Genomic DNA, 18,550 nt, shown 5'->3' with positions numbered 1-18,550 from the left:
CTTCCTGTCTCTGGCTCTGCTAGCTGGACTCAGACTGTCCCTCTGATGATTGGCTGGAGAGTCCCTTTCTTCCAGCAGAGTGAAACAGTAACTAGTTCCTCTGTAAACTGTAATGGATGGCACAGAGGACTACAGTACCCAGCAGTCTTACAGGTACTAAGCATTAAGGGTGCTACACTTAGATTAACTGAATTTCCTGTCCCTGTAATGGAACTATATTTAGGGACGAAAACATTAAATCAGAACAATTTGTAACAGAAGGAAAGAATTTTGGAGCTGAGCAAGCGGGTGAGGAACAGGAGAATAGGAGGGGTTAGAAGAAAGGAATTTGCATTTCATAAGAGCTTTGACCAATGAAATTGTACTGGGCGTGGTTATGGTGATTGGAGCTTTTGCAGGGAGCATGCGTCCATGAGCGGGTAACAAAGCAGATTGCCAGTCACATTATTTGCTGGTAGCCAGATCAGGGCACATCTGCTGGAAAGCTTTGAAGCTGGATTGTACTATCTGAGAGCTGAGATCGTTGCAGGCTCTGAGTGACACGCACAATCGCTGGGTTTGCACATACAAAATCGTGGAATTTAAGATCAGATTGAGCTGTGTGAGCCCCTCTTCTGCTGAGAGCCGTAAGTACATGCATTTCCCTGGAAAGGTTCGGCATCCTGTGCTTGGCAGGCTGGGCCAATAGATTGAATGAATTGGGGTGGCATTTCATGTCGATTTTGAGGAAGGAGAATGGATGGGTGGTTGTGGGCAGTGGCTGCAACACAACCGGGGTCCTGGCATCTCACCAGCTGACTGTACTGTCCCACGGGGTCCAACACTGGGTGCCAGGAGATTCCCAGCTGTGCGCTCTGAGACGCATCCCTTTGCTAATCACAGTGCCGGGCATTTCAGTTAATGCTGAACCTGCGATCTTCCTTCCAGCTCCTAGCATGGTATCAGGGGATGCTGGGGGCTGTAGTTTCAAAGGTTGGATGGTCAGGACATTAACCCTTTGCTAGACAGAGACCAGCGCTTCTCTCTCTATGCAGAATTCAGAGAAGCTTCTAAAGTGTCTGGTTCTGGGATTTTATGCCGTTTGCTTGAGCCACGGAATCAATACTTTTCCTTTATGTCTTAGCTGGGCCTATGTACATGCTGACTAACAGCTCTCTCTGCTAAATTCATCTATTGCTGCTGTGTGGCTTTAAACTATCTCACCCATGCAGATACCATCCTAATATGTATGTGTACACCCACACAAATTCCATTCACAGTATACCTCTGCCAGTGTACACACCCACATAGATGTGCCACATTGTGCAAACCCATGTGGATATCTCCTCCATGTACATTTCCATGATTCAACGTCAAAGTGAACTTCACCAATACCTATGACATCTAGTTTGTACCCCTATACTCCACCCATTATATGCACCCACATGGATTTTATCCGAATATGCATCTTCCAGCAAACATACCCACAAACATACCTTTTAATATATACATCTGAAAATGTACTCACCAAAACAATCTCAATTATATACACACATATAAAGTTCACTGAATGCACAGCACTTGATTTTTAAAATGACAGTTTTATTGCAGAGTCATCTCTTAACTAAAATAATTCATACAGGCAACGTTAATTCAGCCCTTCCTCAAGCCAATATATATATATATATTAGTTTTTCCCACATATGCATTTTACTTTATACTCATACACAGATATCATCCATAGATTCTCACAAATGTACATGTACACTTCACAGATTTACTCTACATGTGGATTTCCTAATGCACACATGCAATCTGCATATCCATCTGTCTGTAACCAACCAGCCAAATTACTTTCACATATACATCCCCTAATTAAAACACCTGTAAGATTTCATTTGGTGTCATGCACTGTACATATTCAGGTGAATCTGATTCAAATATACACCTAGTGCAAACAGCTCACAATTAACTTTTTTTTAGCATTAGGATGTACCATATAATATAGGTATATATACAGCCAGATTTCTTTGCATACTCATCCCCAGTGTACATTAATTTTGTGTACATACACAGCTACTTCACTTTTCAAACACGCATGCAAAGTGTGCACTACCAGACTCTCTGCTTCCACCTGGTCTGTTTATATACACAGCTGGGTTACTTGCACATATATGTGTAAGAAAGTTTATATTGATATTTGTAACACCATGTCACTACATTAAATAGATGATTATCTAATTGTTACACTCAAAGAAATGCAGTGATATGTTATGATTGCTTTCTTATATTATGCCTTCAAGGGTAGGTCTGGCAAGTTTTGGCTTAGCTGGCAAGGAAAATTAATTGGCCCTTAAGCCAGTGGCACTAGCCCAGACCATGGCCAACCCATTAAGGATCATTTTTCAAACCCATACAGTATAATAGTTTTGCGACTCAAACATTAATGTTTCAGCAAATGTCTCCCTTTTTCAGCCTTCACTTTTGTGTCTCCTAGTATATACACATAAATGCATTTTAACTGCACATATACATCTCCCAGTTACACACCCAAGCAAACATGAAAATTTAAAGGCCCACATGAAGCCTAACCCTTGGATACGTTTCCAATTGTACACTGGCAGACTTCCTGTAGTGTGTACTAAGTAAAGGAAATGCTTGCTCCTCCCCTGAATTGTATATGAGCTTGGCTTTTAACAATCTGTTTTCTTGGATACTCTCTAAGACAATGCTAATTTAGCAGTTTAAATTACAGTGTTAGATGCACCCAGAGGACAAAAGTTTACCCCATATGTAATGACTGGTGCAATGTTTGCCCAGGTGCAGTAACCAATATCAACTAATATACCTTAACTGTGCCCATATACATAACTGTTATTGTGCCCACTCACTTCAACTAAACTTTACTCAAATACATACCACACCTAGATTTTTCCTTAGATACCATACAGTGTGCGCACTTACCCAGTATTTGGCCATCTAAATAGCTCACAGCATGCCCTCTTATCCAGACTTTACCCATCTGAATACCTCACAATGTGACTGTTCACCCAGGGATTACATTTACAGCATTCCCTCACACCAAAATGTTACCGTTATGAAAAAAAAGTGTCCTGTTACCCATAGACATATCTCATAGTTTACCTAATCACACAACCAAACAATCAAACACCTAAGCACCCAGATGTTTACTTCATACACCTTTACCAAGGCATCTTTATTGCTCTCTAATGCATCAATATTCTAGTGCAATACTTCAGGAATAGTTTACTCCCTATAAAAAAATATGCTAGTACAACCACTGCCCATCCCCCTTATATATTATATATACAAATCTCCCACAGTGCAGTCTCTAGTTTATATATATCCCAGCATGCACGCTCTCCCATATTTACACCGAATGACGTGTGTGCATAGACCATGGGACAAGTGCTCCTATTAAACGTCTAATGTAAACTAAAGGATACTTTATATCATTTATTAAACAAGTTTTAGTCAGTCATATAATATATTGCTACCAATGACTATAACAAAAGCATCACTGAGCATTGTTTATAGAGGGAATAATGTGTTTCTTATAGTACATCATAAGGATATTTGAAGTCACCGAGGCTTTCCATAACCTTATAAAGGTCATAAAGATGCTGTGTGCTTTTATACAACCCATTATAAATGATGATATCACTAAGCATTGTTTCTAAGGGTATAATATAAAGGATATTCAGGGCTCTGTGTATTATAAGGATATATTTTACAGGCAATTCATGATTCCTGCGTATTATAAAGATATAGTTTACATGTTATTCATATGTATAACTTTATTTATAATGTGCTACAAAGATGAACATCGTTGTACAATTTTATAATATAGAAAAGTACACACAGGGAAGAGAACATATACTAAATAATAATGAATAATTAAGGATAAATATACAGCAATTAAGTATCACGTGGTAAAAGACACAGTAGTAAGGAAGTCCCTGCCCCATAGAGCTTACAATTATTTGTGTTTTTTGTGTATGATCTCATATACCATCCATTGTAGGTAATTGCCTAAATGTCATCCATAGATATATGTCTATACAGACTTATATGCACATATGTGCATACAACTACCGAGACATCCCCTATGTGGACAGCTTCTTCACAGGTACAGCAAGATTTTTTGATGATTTATTGGTACATTAGACATAGATGCAGGTATACAGAGACCATTTAAAATCTAAATCTCCCACACTCCAGCATAGCCAGTGCTAAACTCTCAGTACACAGAAATCTTCCAGTACACCCACCCACTGAGTTGTTAACCAAATGAAAACACACATTTTCCAGTGCTCCCACCCAATCAGTTCAAAACATTATGCACTTAGAAATTCTGCAGAGCACTCAGCTAGAAGTCCTGAATAATATTTACATTGCAGTCTTTTAGTACACTTTCCCACCCGTACCAGAGCCATGTTCATTCATAGATCTTTCTATAATTATATACATAATCTTTTATTTTGTTTGACCCTAACTACCGTAGGATACACAGAACCATTACATTTTCTCTAAACCACCATAGGATATGTTAACTCTTCGGATCCAGTTAAAATTTTCCTACATTGTCTTTCCCTTTTGCACAGCCAATGCTTGTGTGCCTGTAACCCTTGTTAGATGTGTGGCCTTACATAAAATTTTACATTCTGAAAATCCACACACACACACACACAGAATTTCCAGAATGCATAAACTGGTTAGATGCTCTTGGAACACCAAAAGGTGGTAAAATTACAAGGTAGAATTCCCACCTGAGCATTATTTTCAGTCTGACACTCAAAGGCTTATTGTATAAGCATATAGGCACCTCCATAGGTTTAAATTTGACAGCTACTGTCTAGAAAGGAGCCACAGTGCACTGAAAGCAGCTTATTCTGTCAGTTAGAAAGATGCTTAACAGGTCTGGTTATGCAATATTTTGGTGATGAAACATAATGTTTAACAATGTGCGGTGACTATGGGGAATATTGGTATAGGAACTTGGGGAAATACATACAGTCCACTGCTAAATAAAATTGTACTCAATACACGTGTCTCATACTTGATCTTATATATATGCAGTCTGCAGGGACACAGAGAGGAAATACTGATATTAACTAATACAAATGTATTGTTTTATATATATTTCAATCGATTCCTGTGTGCAGTACCCTCTGTAATGTGGATACCACTGGCTAATTAACCTATGGTGAGATCTCCTCTCCCCAGTTTCAAGTTAGGTGTCTCTAAAGGGGTATTAAACAGAATTGAACAATTGTATTATATGATGCACAAACCTTTAAGACCTGCCTATACAAAATTTTTGTTAATGGCTTGTACTGCATACAATACCCATCATCCACAGTCTCAGCGCTGGAATGATACATAAAACTAGGAGGGACACATGAGTGTTCTCACCTACTCCTGCCCATGCAGTAACCAGCTGTATATAATGGCAAACACAGGATAGAAGCATAATCCTTACACATGCAGCAGACTAGGCAGGCTAAATCTCCCTCTACCCCTTGCTGTACTTTATTGTCTTTATAGCATTCCCCCGTGTTATCTGTAGCTAGAATGGAAGCTTTCTCTCTCTTGTCTTCCCAAGGCTAGTGTATGTTTCTGGCCTATTCTTAGTATTCTGCTGCAATCAATGCAGCCATAATGGGATTCTCTGTGTTCTTTTCTAGGCTATTCTCATTATAATTGTTATAATTAACAGCAATAATTTATAAAGTGCCAATATATTCTGCAGCACTGCACAATAAATTGATGTGCACATCGGACATACAGATGACATAAAAATAAGGACCAATAATCTATATAAGTAAAGTGGGCCATGCTCAAAAGGATCTTACAGTGTGGTTGTTTCAATTTATGTGTATGTATATAGATATATATATGTAGCATTGCCCTGCATTATATTAAACCAGAAGGAATGCTTTCCTGTCTCCCCCCAGGCTAGTGTCTGTTCCTGGTCTATGTGTAGCATTCTACTTCATTCGCTTGAAGTAGACTCAGAAAACTCAGATCTCCTGTCACCCTGAGGCTAGACTGTACATTTTTTCCAGACCATAACTGAGCATTTCCTTTCAGAAGCTTAAGCCAGAATGCATGTGTCTGAACTCTGTCCTGCCACTCAAGTGTGCCCATTTCCATCTTATATCTCAGCCAGAGTGGATGTCTTTTGTAAACTAGTATTCTTGTTTCTAGTTTGTTACTGAGCATGCTTGAAAAAAACCCAAAGCAGGAATCTTCCTTGGCACACAAACAATCTACCTTAATAGAAACTATACAGTTAAGCCACTATTCTGTTTTCTCAGTTTTAAGATGAATAATCAAGTCTATGTCTTGCTTAAAACTATAGTAATGATTGAATTGTATATCATTAAGGAGTGAAAGCTCTTAAGACTCTCTGTCACTAGATTTTTTATTTGTCTCCCTAGTGCCTCTGATTAGAACATTCAGTCTCTGGGACATATTTTGTTATATGCGATCAGTGCAGCAGGTCCTTCTGTGTATGTGCCTATTGAGGGTTGGGGGGGGACGGGTTGAGGTTCGAATTGAAATACAGCCATGCATAGGCCATCTGTTTTATTTATTATGCACTATTTATATAGTGCCACCACACTTATTGCTTTTGCAGAGATCGTTCACATTAAAATAAGAATATAGTGTAGAATGAACAGACTGCAATATCCCAGCATCAGAATTGTAAAAGCAGCAGAAGCACATTGTAGTTTCGCCACCCTGCTGTGAGAAATCTGTGATACACACCCATTTGATATACAGGTATCGGACCACTTATCCGGAAACCCATTATCCAGAAAGTTCCGAATTATGGAAATGTCATCTCCCATAGACTGCATTTTAATCAAATAATTAAAATTTTTAAAAATGATTTCCCTTTTCTCTGTAATAATAAAACTGTACCTTGTACTTGATCCCAACTAAGATATAATTAATCCTTATTGGAGGCAAAACAAACCTATTTGGTTTACTTACTGCTTAAATAATGTTTTTAGCAGACTTTAGGTAGGAGATCCGAATTATGGAAGGAACTCTTATCCGGAAAACCCCAGGTCCCGAGGATTCTGGATAATGGGTCCCATACCTGTAGTAAATGCAGCAGAGAAACAGTAGTGCCAATATGCAAGTATACACCTTGTCATGTAACTGTTGCAGTGACATAATCTAAATATGCTAATTTACAGGGATACACACAGTATTATATTGAACATAGAGGATTTGTATAGCAATGACAGCTTCTAGTCATAGTCTAGTGACTGAAAATAGAAGCATAGTAATGCTACCCTATAGTGCAGGGGTCCCTAATCTTTCTTACTCATGAGCCACAATCAAATGTACAAAGACTTGGAGAGCAACACAAGCATCATAAAAGTTCATGGGGGTGCCAAATAAAGGATAAGATTGCCTATTATATAACCTCTATGCACACTATCAGCTTATAGGGGGCTTTATTTGGTAGTAAATCCTGTTTCTATTAAACCCAAACCTGCCACCAAGTCAAGAAATCAAGAGTAACTACCTAGTGTGGGGGCACTGAGAGCAACATCCAAGGGGTTGATGAGCAACATGTTGCTCACAAGCCACTGGTTGGGTATAACTGCTATAGTGTTATAGAATAGACTATTTATTAATTTCTAAAGCTTCTGTATTTTAATAATACCACCGCATGTACAGACTAAAGCTTGCCATACACAGGCAGATTTAAGTTGCAGATTCTGTCCTTTCAGTCCGAGCTATATATGTCTGTGAATGGGCCATCATCGACTTTCTTTTATGACAGATAGCTGGCCAAAAATATCCTTTTGGACCGCATTGGTGCACTGATGCAGTCCTTACCTGAGGGCCTGCATTGACCTCTGTTATGATCTGATTGTTGGCCCAAGGGCCAAATGATCGGATTATTCCAATATGGCCCAGCACATACGGCCACCTTTACAGCCTTCCAATGCTACCTGCAGTGTTACTATATTATACAATGTCATACTATAATATACATAGTATTATGCTGTGCTAGTAGAAGCACAGCATAATAACACTAACTTGAAATACAGCAATTAGCAATGGCTCATGAGAGAAAGAGAGACTGAAATTTGCCTGGTATGGCTACCCATAAAATGCAACCAGGTTAGTAAAAAATTCTAACCTGAAAAAGGCTTACTAAGCTTTATAGGACAAAAAAGGGGGAAAGGTCTTAAGGGGGAAAAGGTGGAGCCATATGTAGGAATTTTAGTAATATTGATTGTGCAATTATTTTTTAATTCTGCCCTATCAGCTATCAGCAGGTGGAATAACCCATAAGTCAATGCTGACATGAATGGCCAGGGAAAATAGTTATTTGTGGTGTGCTATACGAAAACAATTGAACTGAAAAAGTGCTTGGAGGGTGAGCTTCCCCTTTAATTCTTTTCTAAACAGACACGATGGGGGTTGGAACACATGATTCTTCTCAATTCCAGTAATACAAATGACCATTTCCATGGATCAATAGTCTTTTGTGTTTTTAGCTCTGCACAGATATCCATTCCCCCCTCTTTTGCTGTTATTCAGAATGACTTGTCTCTGAACATGAACACAATACCTGTGGGGATTTACAGACAGATGACGAGGCATAAATGGGTCAGGGTATAGGTACAGAGCAGAAAGCATACGGGAGGCTTGAGTAGAAAATATGTGATTTGATTGGCCAACATTTTAATGGTGTCAGAGGCTTGCTGCAAGGAGATATACTAAGCAGAAATCTGCCCATAATATAATTGATGTCCTTAGTGTGTTTCCCTGTTGAAGAACATTTATAGGACATATATATATTCTCACATCTTGACACTTGTAGGAGGGCTATAATATAACATATCTATCATATAACCTTGTCTTTAATTTGCATATTAATGTGTAGAGCATTATTATTAAAAAAATATATATTATTAATTTAAGGAGCCATTGGTATACATTTATGATAGATAGATATATATGTAAAATAGGAACCATTGCTGCCAGACTTCTGGGATTTTGGCCATCTCTGTGTCTGCATGCCATAATTTACTTGCAGCAGTGAAAATGACTTTCCATTTATTGCATGCAAATAAATCACTATTCCAGTGGTACTTGCAAAGCTGTAGTCTGTTCCGTGTCACCCCCCATTGTAAAAACACTGCTTAGAACAGCAATTATCTAAAGCTGATGGAAGTATATGAGTGAGTTGGGCATGCAAATGCTTGTATAGATGATGGCTAGCAGTTCTGTGAATCTGATGGCACATATATCCTTTTGATAACTGCTGTATTATAAAATGTAGCAGCAATACATTCTAGGAATTGCAATGAATTCCTTCTTTTCCTCTAATAGGCACCACTGCAAGTTGCCAGTATCTCTTTATTTTCTTTTTGATTATTCTCTTGCAGCCATTTATGTACGAGGTTATTGTAAAAATTGGGCTACTTGCTGGGTCCCATTGTATATAGTTTTTACAAAATGCTTCATGTGCAACAGCCTTTAGTAAGATAATCAATCTATTGACATATCTTGTATAATATGGACAGTTACCTAGAGAGTTAATTAGGGTTGCTGCAACATATCTGTTAAAATCTGTGAAAATATATGATGATTGGGGTTGGCATATCAGCTGAAGCTGTCTTGTGTGACTTACCCATTTGCTAGTCATTCACTCATTATGGCCCTGTATTATACAATGTGCACAGGTAAGGAATGAATTCATATTTTGCAAGGGCTGCATGCCTTCTCTGGAACTCTCTCCCATATTCTGTCCAAATTTCTCCCTATCTTTCTTCCTTCAAAAGATCTCTAAAACCATATTTATTCAGAGAAAATTACTCTCATTAAGCTTAGCACAACTTCAGTGTGTTGCTAAAAGCAATACCCTGTGCTACATCCCTAACTTACTTTAAGTGGACCTGTCACCCAGACATAAAAAGTTGTATAATAAAAAGCCCTTTTCAAATCAAACATGTAGCCCAAAGTCATTTTTATTAACACATCTATACCCATTATATAAGCATTTAAAAGTCCCAGCTGTCAATCATATATTGCCTGACCTGCCTCTATGCCTTAAGCATAGGGGTGGGGCAGACAGTTACTTTCACTTTCAATTCAGAACTTCTTAGATGTCACTGTACTCCTCACATTCCCCTCCATCCTCACCATCTAATTGTGTAACCAGTGCATGGATATTGGTATCAGGTCTCCCCATACTGGCACAGAAACAAGATTTTAGCAGGATGCACAGCTTGCCTTAATAACAGTATCCACAAAATGGAGCCTGCCTGTTTTCTGCAATTGTGAATTCCAGTGCTGAAGGAAATAAGTTTACAATAATTTATATAGTGTAATTGAAGTTTATTTTGCTTGACAAACACAATAGAAAACAATTTGTAATTATTTCTTAGGGTGACAGGTCCCCTTTAATTCTAATCTTGCCCTTTCCCACAGCTTGCGTCTCAACCCCTTCTCCTTATAGATTGTAAGCTCTTTTGGGCATGTCCCTCTTCACCTCTTGTATCAGTTCTTGGCTGCTTTTTACATTTTCATTTTGTATGTATTTGTATTTAAAATCGCATTCATTGTATAGCGATGCGGAATTTGTTATAAGTACATGTTAAAAATAATAATAAAAATATTAATTAGATGTTCTGTAACCTACTCTTTGGCTAGCCAATCCCTTGAGCTGCAAATAATTAGTAACAATAGGCATCTCAGTCTTTCCCCAGCAACAAGTCGTGGTCCCTAGGGAGATGCTGCCTATAGTGTTTACAGGTTTCTCAGCTGATTGCTCTTGTGGTTGCAGCAGTTGGTGGCCAGAAAAGCAGAAAAAGGCCCTAAATGCGGTGCTGCTGCTTTTCTTTCTTGCTCATCTATGTTTATTGCATTGAAGCATGTTACTCAGTGCTCAGCCAGTGCTAGACAGGCTTTCATGTGATTGTGAACCTGACCTTTGGTTTAATTACAGGTTTTCAATTGGTTTTTGTAACCACTGGACTCTTTCTAAACTTTGTATATCATAACTTTCTAAAGTGTGGTCTGTGAAAATGTGATTCTTTTTCTGTGAAATCTTTATTGTAAACTAAATATTTTTTTAATACTGTCTTGTATAAATACTAGTTTTTACAGATAAAATGGAACATTCTGCAACTCCATCGACATAGCTTGCATATTGCAGTTCTGACCACTGTTGCCATGTAGCATTTAATGCATGCTTTACTGCTTCCTCAGGCAAAAAATAAATAACTAACTAAAGAAGAAATTTAAGGTATTATTATTATTCTTACCCTTTATTAATATAGTGGTAAAAATTGTCTTCAGAACTTTACAGAGATTATTCAACATTCACATTAGAACCTGCCCCAGTGGAGCTTACCGTTCACACACAAACAAACCATAGTTGATTTTTTCAAAAGCCATTTAATGTGCCTGATTTTTGTAGTGTGGGAGGGAAAAATGGTCCCCAGAGGAAACCATTGCATAGGCTAATGTCATACAAGGTTCTGCCTTTGCTTCTTTTTGCCTACTTTTTCTCTTTAGGAGAAGAAAAGCTGATGCTCTTCCCAGGTGTTGATATCGGTGAGAGAATGCACAGTTTCTGATACTGGTACTTGATGAGTGTGTCTACACACAGAGAGACTTAGTGGAGTGAAGAGGAGTGCATCAGCTTATCTCCGCCTACAGATAATATGAGGCTGTGCCTTATGTGACATTAGCCTTAATTCAGTAGCTGGGTACCTATATCTCTCTGTAGGTGTGGTTTTAAGACCAGGGATATTTATTTTAACATGCACTTCCTGTTTTGTGTAATTTCATCCCTTTCCACATGTGTTCATTGACCTAATTCTGCCCTATGGGTCTTTAGCTATAGCAGAGGACACCAATACTAAACATAACAAGAGCTTATATAAATGCCCATGAATACATTATATCAGTAAGTTCAGAATTGGTCAGAAGGAACCAAATCAGCAGCTTAAATCTGCCTGTGTATGACCACCTTAACATTTGGCCAAGTGTCCCTACATCTCATAGCAAGGTTAGTTTTAAGTGCATCCAGGACAGCATATTACAATTGAGTAAATTCCCCTCCCCTATTCATTATAAGCCCATTGTGATTGTCACTATTAGAAACTAGTTTTGAATGGTATTGAAAGCTTGCAACATATTTATCAACACTATTTAACTTTATACTGCCCATTTGTCCCCAACCTGAACTGCTTTACAGTATTTTTTGTAATTAAAAATATAAATAACAGTGATTAGGAAAGCTGTGAAAATGCCACATTGGCATGTTATAAACAACCACTGTTCTTGATATGAGCATTTCTGGGTAATGGTGTCCTTACCTGCCCTTTGTGCATGCATACAATGTATCCATCTTCTAATGCAGTATCTATGCTTCTATACAAGACTATAAGCTTCAACAAGCAGTAGGAAAGAAAGATAAAGTACAAGTTGCTATTGCCTTCAATAGCCTACAATTAGAGGGCCCCTGTAACACACTAAACTTCAAATATTGGTTGTCAGTGTACCAGCAATGGCGCTTCTTACACATGTGTCCAAAGGTGACTGCCTGAATGGCAAGATATAAAACTATGTGCATGCTTCCCAGGTATCCTACAAGCCTTTGATGGGGCCATTATTAGAATGTTATCAGAATGGCACATTTACTAAAGATGCTTTTGTGTGTGAAATTCCACCTTGTATAATACATATAGAAGAAGTCAAAGAGCCCCTTCGTTCCATTTTGGACTTTTCAGACCAGACATATATTGCTCTCCCTGATTACTAGAAGCCAGTAATATATCTGGTGTTGAGTGGCGTTAGTGTCTGATGTACAATACATCACTGGATATATCCATTTGAATAAGAGCCAGCAGGGAGTGTCCTCTGTCAGGGGATCCAGCACTTAATGGGATAATTTATCTCTAAATAAATCCTCAATCACTTAACCATTTTGTGGGGAAATGCTTGGAAGTTTAACAAAGACAATGTAATGACCAGTTATGGATTTAGAGGTTTTGCCTGGATTTTCTTGCTTTTTTTAAGACATGCAAAGCAACCTGCAATTTTGTGTTATATAAAAAAACAAACATAGAGGTTTGTGTCTGTATATAGTGTTTATAGGTGTATTTTATTTTATTGCTTGTATATGTTTATCCAACAATATAAAATAAGGTTTAGAGTCATAGTATAGAATCAGATTGCTTTTTCTGTTTTATAAAAATAAACAAGTCTTGCAAATAATCAAGCTAAAGAAAAGTAAAATAAACCCTACTCATATGAAAAATGGTAACACTTTTTTATTTTGTGCGAACAGTAAAGGGGCAACATACCCTCTTTTCAAAAGGGGTTTAATTAATAGGGCTTGTGCTGACCATAATTTTTGCCTTTAGTTTTAAAGAAAAAGGAAAGGTAAAAACTAGGTAAGCTTTATCAGAAAGGTCTATGTAAATACAGCCACACTCACAGAAATGCTGCACTGAGTTCTCTGTCAAAAGATCTGTTGTGTCTGTTTTCCTCTGCCAGAGACATGCAGCTCTCTGTTCTCTCCCCTCTCCTATTCCCCCCTCCCTCAAGAATGCTAAGAACTCATCCCCCCCCTTAGGAATGTGGATCTGAGCCAATCAGCAGGTAGCTTCACTAACTGAGCATGTACACCGATCTTGCTCTTGGTGCAGGAGTGAGGCATTATGGGAACTTTCTTTACACAGCTCAGCGTTTTTTCTTCCTGTTTGGCTTCTGATCATCTTTACAGGAGAAATATGGGGAGACTTAAGGGCACTATTGAGACAACTGAAGGTAAGCCTTTAGCTTGAGATTAACTCTTTAGCCTTTCCTTCTCCTTTAAACACAAAAAAGTGTTTTTTTTGTGTGTGAATTTCAATATAACGTACAACAATGTCAACCTGCAAAAATTGAAACTGTGTACATTTTGCTTTAGAAGTGCCACTATAGGTTATGTAAATAAGCTGCTATGTAGCCAGTGAAGGGTTATAGGGTACATCTTTATGTAGCTAGATAACAGATAAGCTGTGCAGAATAGTTATTTTAATTATTAGGCTAATGTTCCATGGAGAAATTTAGTCACCCCTAGGCCCCCCTGCAAAAACTCTTTAGAGGGGCCCAGCGCAGAGTAGCAAACTCACCCAGCCTCCCACACTCCCTACACGTCCTCCCTACATGTCCCTGACACATTCCCCGTTCCCCTGCACTCTCCTATAAATCCCTGCTCCCTGCCAGCTTCCTACCTGGGACCCGGCGTGGAGCAGGTATATACGTAAAAATAGAGGAAGCAGCCCCCCCCCCCTGTCCCCCGGGCCCCCCACGGGGTCTGCTTCCTTGATTGTTACACCACTAGTATAAAGTAACAATAACAGTAAAAATGTTGTTGTTTTTGGGTGCAGGATCAGTGAGAAGATGAAAAAGGCAATATAATATAATAAGGCAAATCATTTTAAAAATATAAATTATAACTATTAAAAAAACATTTTTACTAATTCAAGAAAGCAAAAATGAAGACCAGTTAAAAATATGGTAAGAATAGGACATGCTATAATTTGAAAAAATTACCTTATTCTGCTTTTTGGGCTCAACCTGGAGTTCAGCACAAAAGCTAAAAACAAATTGCTCAGGGTCTCTGAGCACCCTAAAGATGGATGGAGCAATTTTGTGTAATAAGTGATGCTTTGTGATCTCTAGTCTTTAGGCTACTACACTTTTGCCAGATTGCTGCCACACTGTACAAGTAAGTGTTCTCATATAAAGCTTCATTTGGAGTATTCTAAAAACAAAAAAATCTAGCACATGTTTACACATATTATGAAAGGCTGGGCACTGCTTTTTGTTGGGAAATCTCAGTGATGTCATGGCCGTTTCCATGGTATTCTGGACAGCACATTTTACGTATTACTGCCTGAGGCACCTGTGCCCTTTGCCTTACATAGACCTGGGTAAAGCTTGGTGCAAGTTAATCTTTGCACATTTATTGCTGCTTCTACGAAATAGAAACGCCAAATAACAGCAAGGAAGACAGTAGAGTGGGTCAGTCCATCCTATAAATGCCAAGAAATTCTTTTTTTGCTTATTCTTGTGCTGAAATTCATGTTGTATGTATTGGTATTGGTATTAGGGACGCACCAAATTACATAAGTGTGCACACCCTTAAACTAATACTTTGTTGAAGCACCTTTTGATTTTATTACAGCATTCAGTCTTTTTGGGTATGAGTCTATCAGCATGGCACATTTTGACTTTGCAAGATTTGCCCACTCTTCTTTGCAGAAACACTCCAAATCTCTTAGATCGTGAGGGCATCTCCTGTGCACAGCCCTCTTCAGATCACCACACAGATTTTCAATCGGATTCAGGTCTGGGCTCTGGCTGGGCCATTCCAAAACTTTAATCTCCTTCCGGTGAAGCCATTCCTTTGTTGATTTGGATGTATGCTTTGGGTCGTTGTCATGTTGAAAGATGAAGTTCCTCCTCATGTTCAGCTTTCTAGCAGAAGCCTGAAGGTTTTGTGCCAATATTGACTCGTATTTGGAACTGTTCATAATTCCCTCTATCTTAACTAAGGCCCCAGTTCCAGCTGAAGAAAAACAGCCCCAAAGCGTGATGCTGCCGCCACCATGCTTCACTGTGGGTATGGTGTTTTGGTGATGTGCAGTATTGTTTTTGCGCCAAACATATTTTTTGGAATTATGGCGAAAAAGTTCAACCTTGGTTTCATCAGACCATAACACCTTTTCCCACATGCTTTTGGGAGACTTCATATGTGTTTTTGCAAAATGTAGCCTGGCTTGGATGTTTTTCTTCGTAAGAAAAGGCTTTCATCTTGCCACTCTACCCCATAGCCCAGACATATGAAGAATATGGGAGATTGTTGTCACATGTACCACACAGCCAGTACTTGGCAGATATTCCTGCAGCTCCTTTAATGTTGCTGTAGGCCTCTTGGTAGCCTCCCTGACCAGTTTTCTTCTCGTCTTTTCATCAATTTTGGAGGGACTTCCAGTTCTTGGTTACGTCACTGCCATATTTTCTCCACTTGATGATGACTATCTTCACTGTGGTCCATGGTATATCTAATGCCTTGAAAATTCTTTTGTACGCTTCTCCTGACTGATATCTTTTAACAATGAGATCCCTCTGATGCTTTGGAAGCTCTTTGTGGACCATGGCTTTTGCTGTGGGATGCGACTAAAGAAATGTCAGGAAAGACCAACTAGAGCAGCTGAACTTTATTTGGAGTTAATCGGAGGCACTTTAAATGATGGCAGGTGTATGCTGACTCCTATTCAACATTATGTTGAATGTGATTGCTTAATTCTGAACACAGCTACATCCCCAGTTAGAAGAGGGTGTGCACACTTATGCAACCACATTATTTTAGTTTTTTTGGTTTTCTTCCCTCCACCTAAAAGATTTCAGTTTGTTTTTCAATTGAGGTGGAAAAAGTTCTAAAATGATTTATCTTTGTCTCATTTTTATACAGCACAGGAACCTGACATTTTACCAGGGGTGTGTAGACTTTTGATATCCACTGTATATACTGACATACCATGGAGTTATATTGTTCCTTTCAATAAAAACCTCACAAAAGCTGGCCATACACCTGGCGATCTGATGATGTTTCGTGCGACCATCGGTCGCACGAAACATCGTCAGATCCGCCACACACCGTCAGGGCTGAAACAGCAGATAAGGAGGTAGAAACAATAGGATTTCTACCTCCTTCTGCCGATTCAGCCCTGACGGCAGATTTTGGTCAGGCGCCTTCTATGGCGCCCGATCAAAATTTTCTAACCTGGCCGATCGGCGAGTCGTCCGATATGAGCAGCTTACTGCGATATGGGTCGACTCGCCGACATGCCATACACGCACCGAATATCGTACGAAACGAGGTTTCGTACGATAGTATCGGTGCGTGTATGGCCAGCTTAACACAGGTATTGACTATTCATTGAGCTTACACTTTATGCATGGTATACTGTATATACAGTGGAGGAAATAATTATTTGACCCCTCACTGATTTTGTAAGTTTGTCCAATGACAAAGAAATGAAAAGTCTCAGAACAGTATCATTTCAATGGTAGGTTTATTTTAACAGTGGCAGATAGCACATCAAAAGGAAAATCGAAAAAATAACTTTAAATAAAAGATAGCAACTGATTTGCATTTCATTGAGTGAAATATGTTTTTGAACCCCTACCAACCATTAAGAGTTCTGGCTCCCACAGAGTGGTTAGACACTTCTACTCAATTAGTCAACCTCATTAAGGACACCTGTCTTAACTAGTCACCTGTATAAAAGACACCTGTCCACAGAATCAATCAATCAAGCAGACTCCAAACTCTCCAACATGGGAAAGACCAAAGAGCTGTCCAAGGATGTCAGAGACAAAATTGTAGACCTGCACGAGGCTGGAATGGGCTACAAAACCATTAGCAAGAAGCTGGGAGAGAAGGTGACAACTGTTGGTGCGATTGTTCGAAAATGGAAGGAGCACAAAATGACCATCAATCGACCTCGCTCTGGGGCTCCACGCAAGATCTCACCTCGTGGGGTGTCAATGATTCTGAGAAAGGTGAAAAAGCATCCTAGAACTACACGGGAGGAGTTAGTTAATGACCTCAAATTAGCAGGGACCACAGTCACCAAGAAAACCATTGGAAACACATTACACCGCAATGGATTAAAATCCTGCAGGGCTCGCAAGGTCCCCCTGCTCAAGAAGGCACATGTGCAGGCCCGTCTGAAGTTTGCCAATGAACACCTGAATGATTCTGTGAGTGACTGGGAGAAGGTGCTGTGGTCTGATGAGACCAAAATAGAGCTCTTTGGCATTAACTCAACTTGCTGTGTTTGGAGGAAGAAAAATGCTGCCTATGACCCCCAAAACACCGTCCCCACCGTCAAGCATGGGGGTGGAAACATTTTGCTTTGGGGGTGTTTTTCTGCTAAGGGCACAGGACAACTTATTCGCATTAACGGGAAAATGGACGGAGCCATGTATCGTGAAATCCTGAACGACAACCTCCTTCCCTCTGCCAGGAAACTGAAAATGGGTCGTGGATGGGTGTTCCAGCACGACAATGACCCAAAACATACAGCAAAGGCAACAAAGGAGTGGCTCAAGAAGAAGCACATTAAGGTCATGGAGTGGCCTAGTCAGTCTCCGGACCATAATCCAATAGAAAACCTATGGAGGGAGCTCAAGCTCAGAATTGCACAGAGACAGCCTCGAAACCTTAGGGATTTAGAGATGATCTGCAAAGAGGAGTGGACCAACATTCCTCCTAAAATGTGCGCAAACTTGGTCATCAATTACAAGAAACGTTTGACCTCTGTGCTTGCAAACAAGGGTTTTTCCACTAAGTATTAAGTCTTTTTTTGTTAGAGGGTTCAAAAACTTATTTCACATAATGAAATGCAAATCAGTTGCTATCTTTTATTTAAAGTTATTTTTTCGATTTTCCTTTTGATGTGCTATCTGCCACTGTTAAAATAAACCTACCATTGAAATG

At 39.2% G+C, this 18,550-nt stretch overlaps 1 protein-coding gene across 1 annotated transcript in view; it reads left to right on the top strand.

Annotated features, from left to right (window-relative positions):
• Positions 1–210: 210 nt before the first annotated feature.
• The window catches only part of numbl (numb homolog-like), a 46,137-nt gene continuing 27,797 nt past the window's right edge, over positions 211–18,550 (top strand). The window contains exon 1 of the mRNA XM_002938816.5: positions 211–626. The gene's annotated coding sequence lies outside the window, so the exon portion shown is untranslated. The remainder of the gene's footprint in view (positions 627–18,550) is intronic.

This window comes from Xenopus tropicalis, chromosome 8 (genome assembly GCF_000004195.4).
Source record: "Xenopus tropicalis strain Nigerian chromosome 8, UCB_Xtro_10.0, whole genome shotgun sequence".
Lineage (NCBI taxonomy): Eukaryota > Metazoa > Chordata > Amphibia > Anura > Pipidae > Xenopus > Xenopus tropicalis.
The sequence above is the reverse complement of the archived record's forward strand: the minus strand, read 5'-3'. Positions and strand labels throughout refer to the sequence as shown.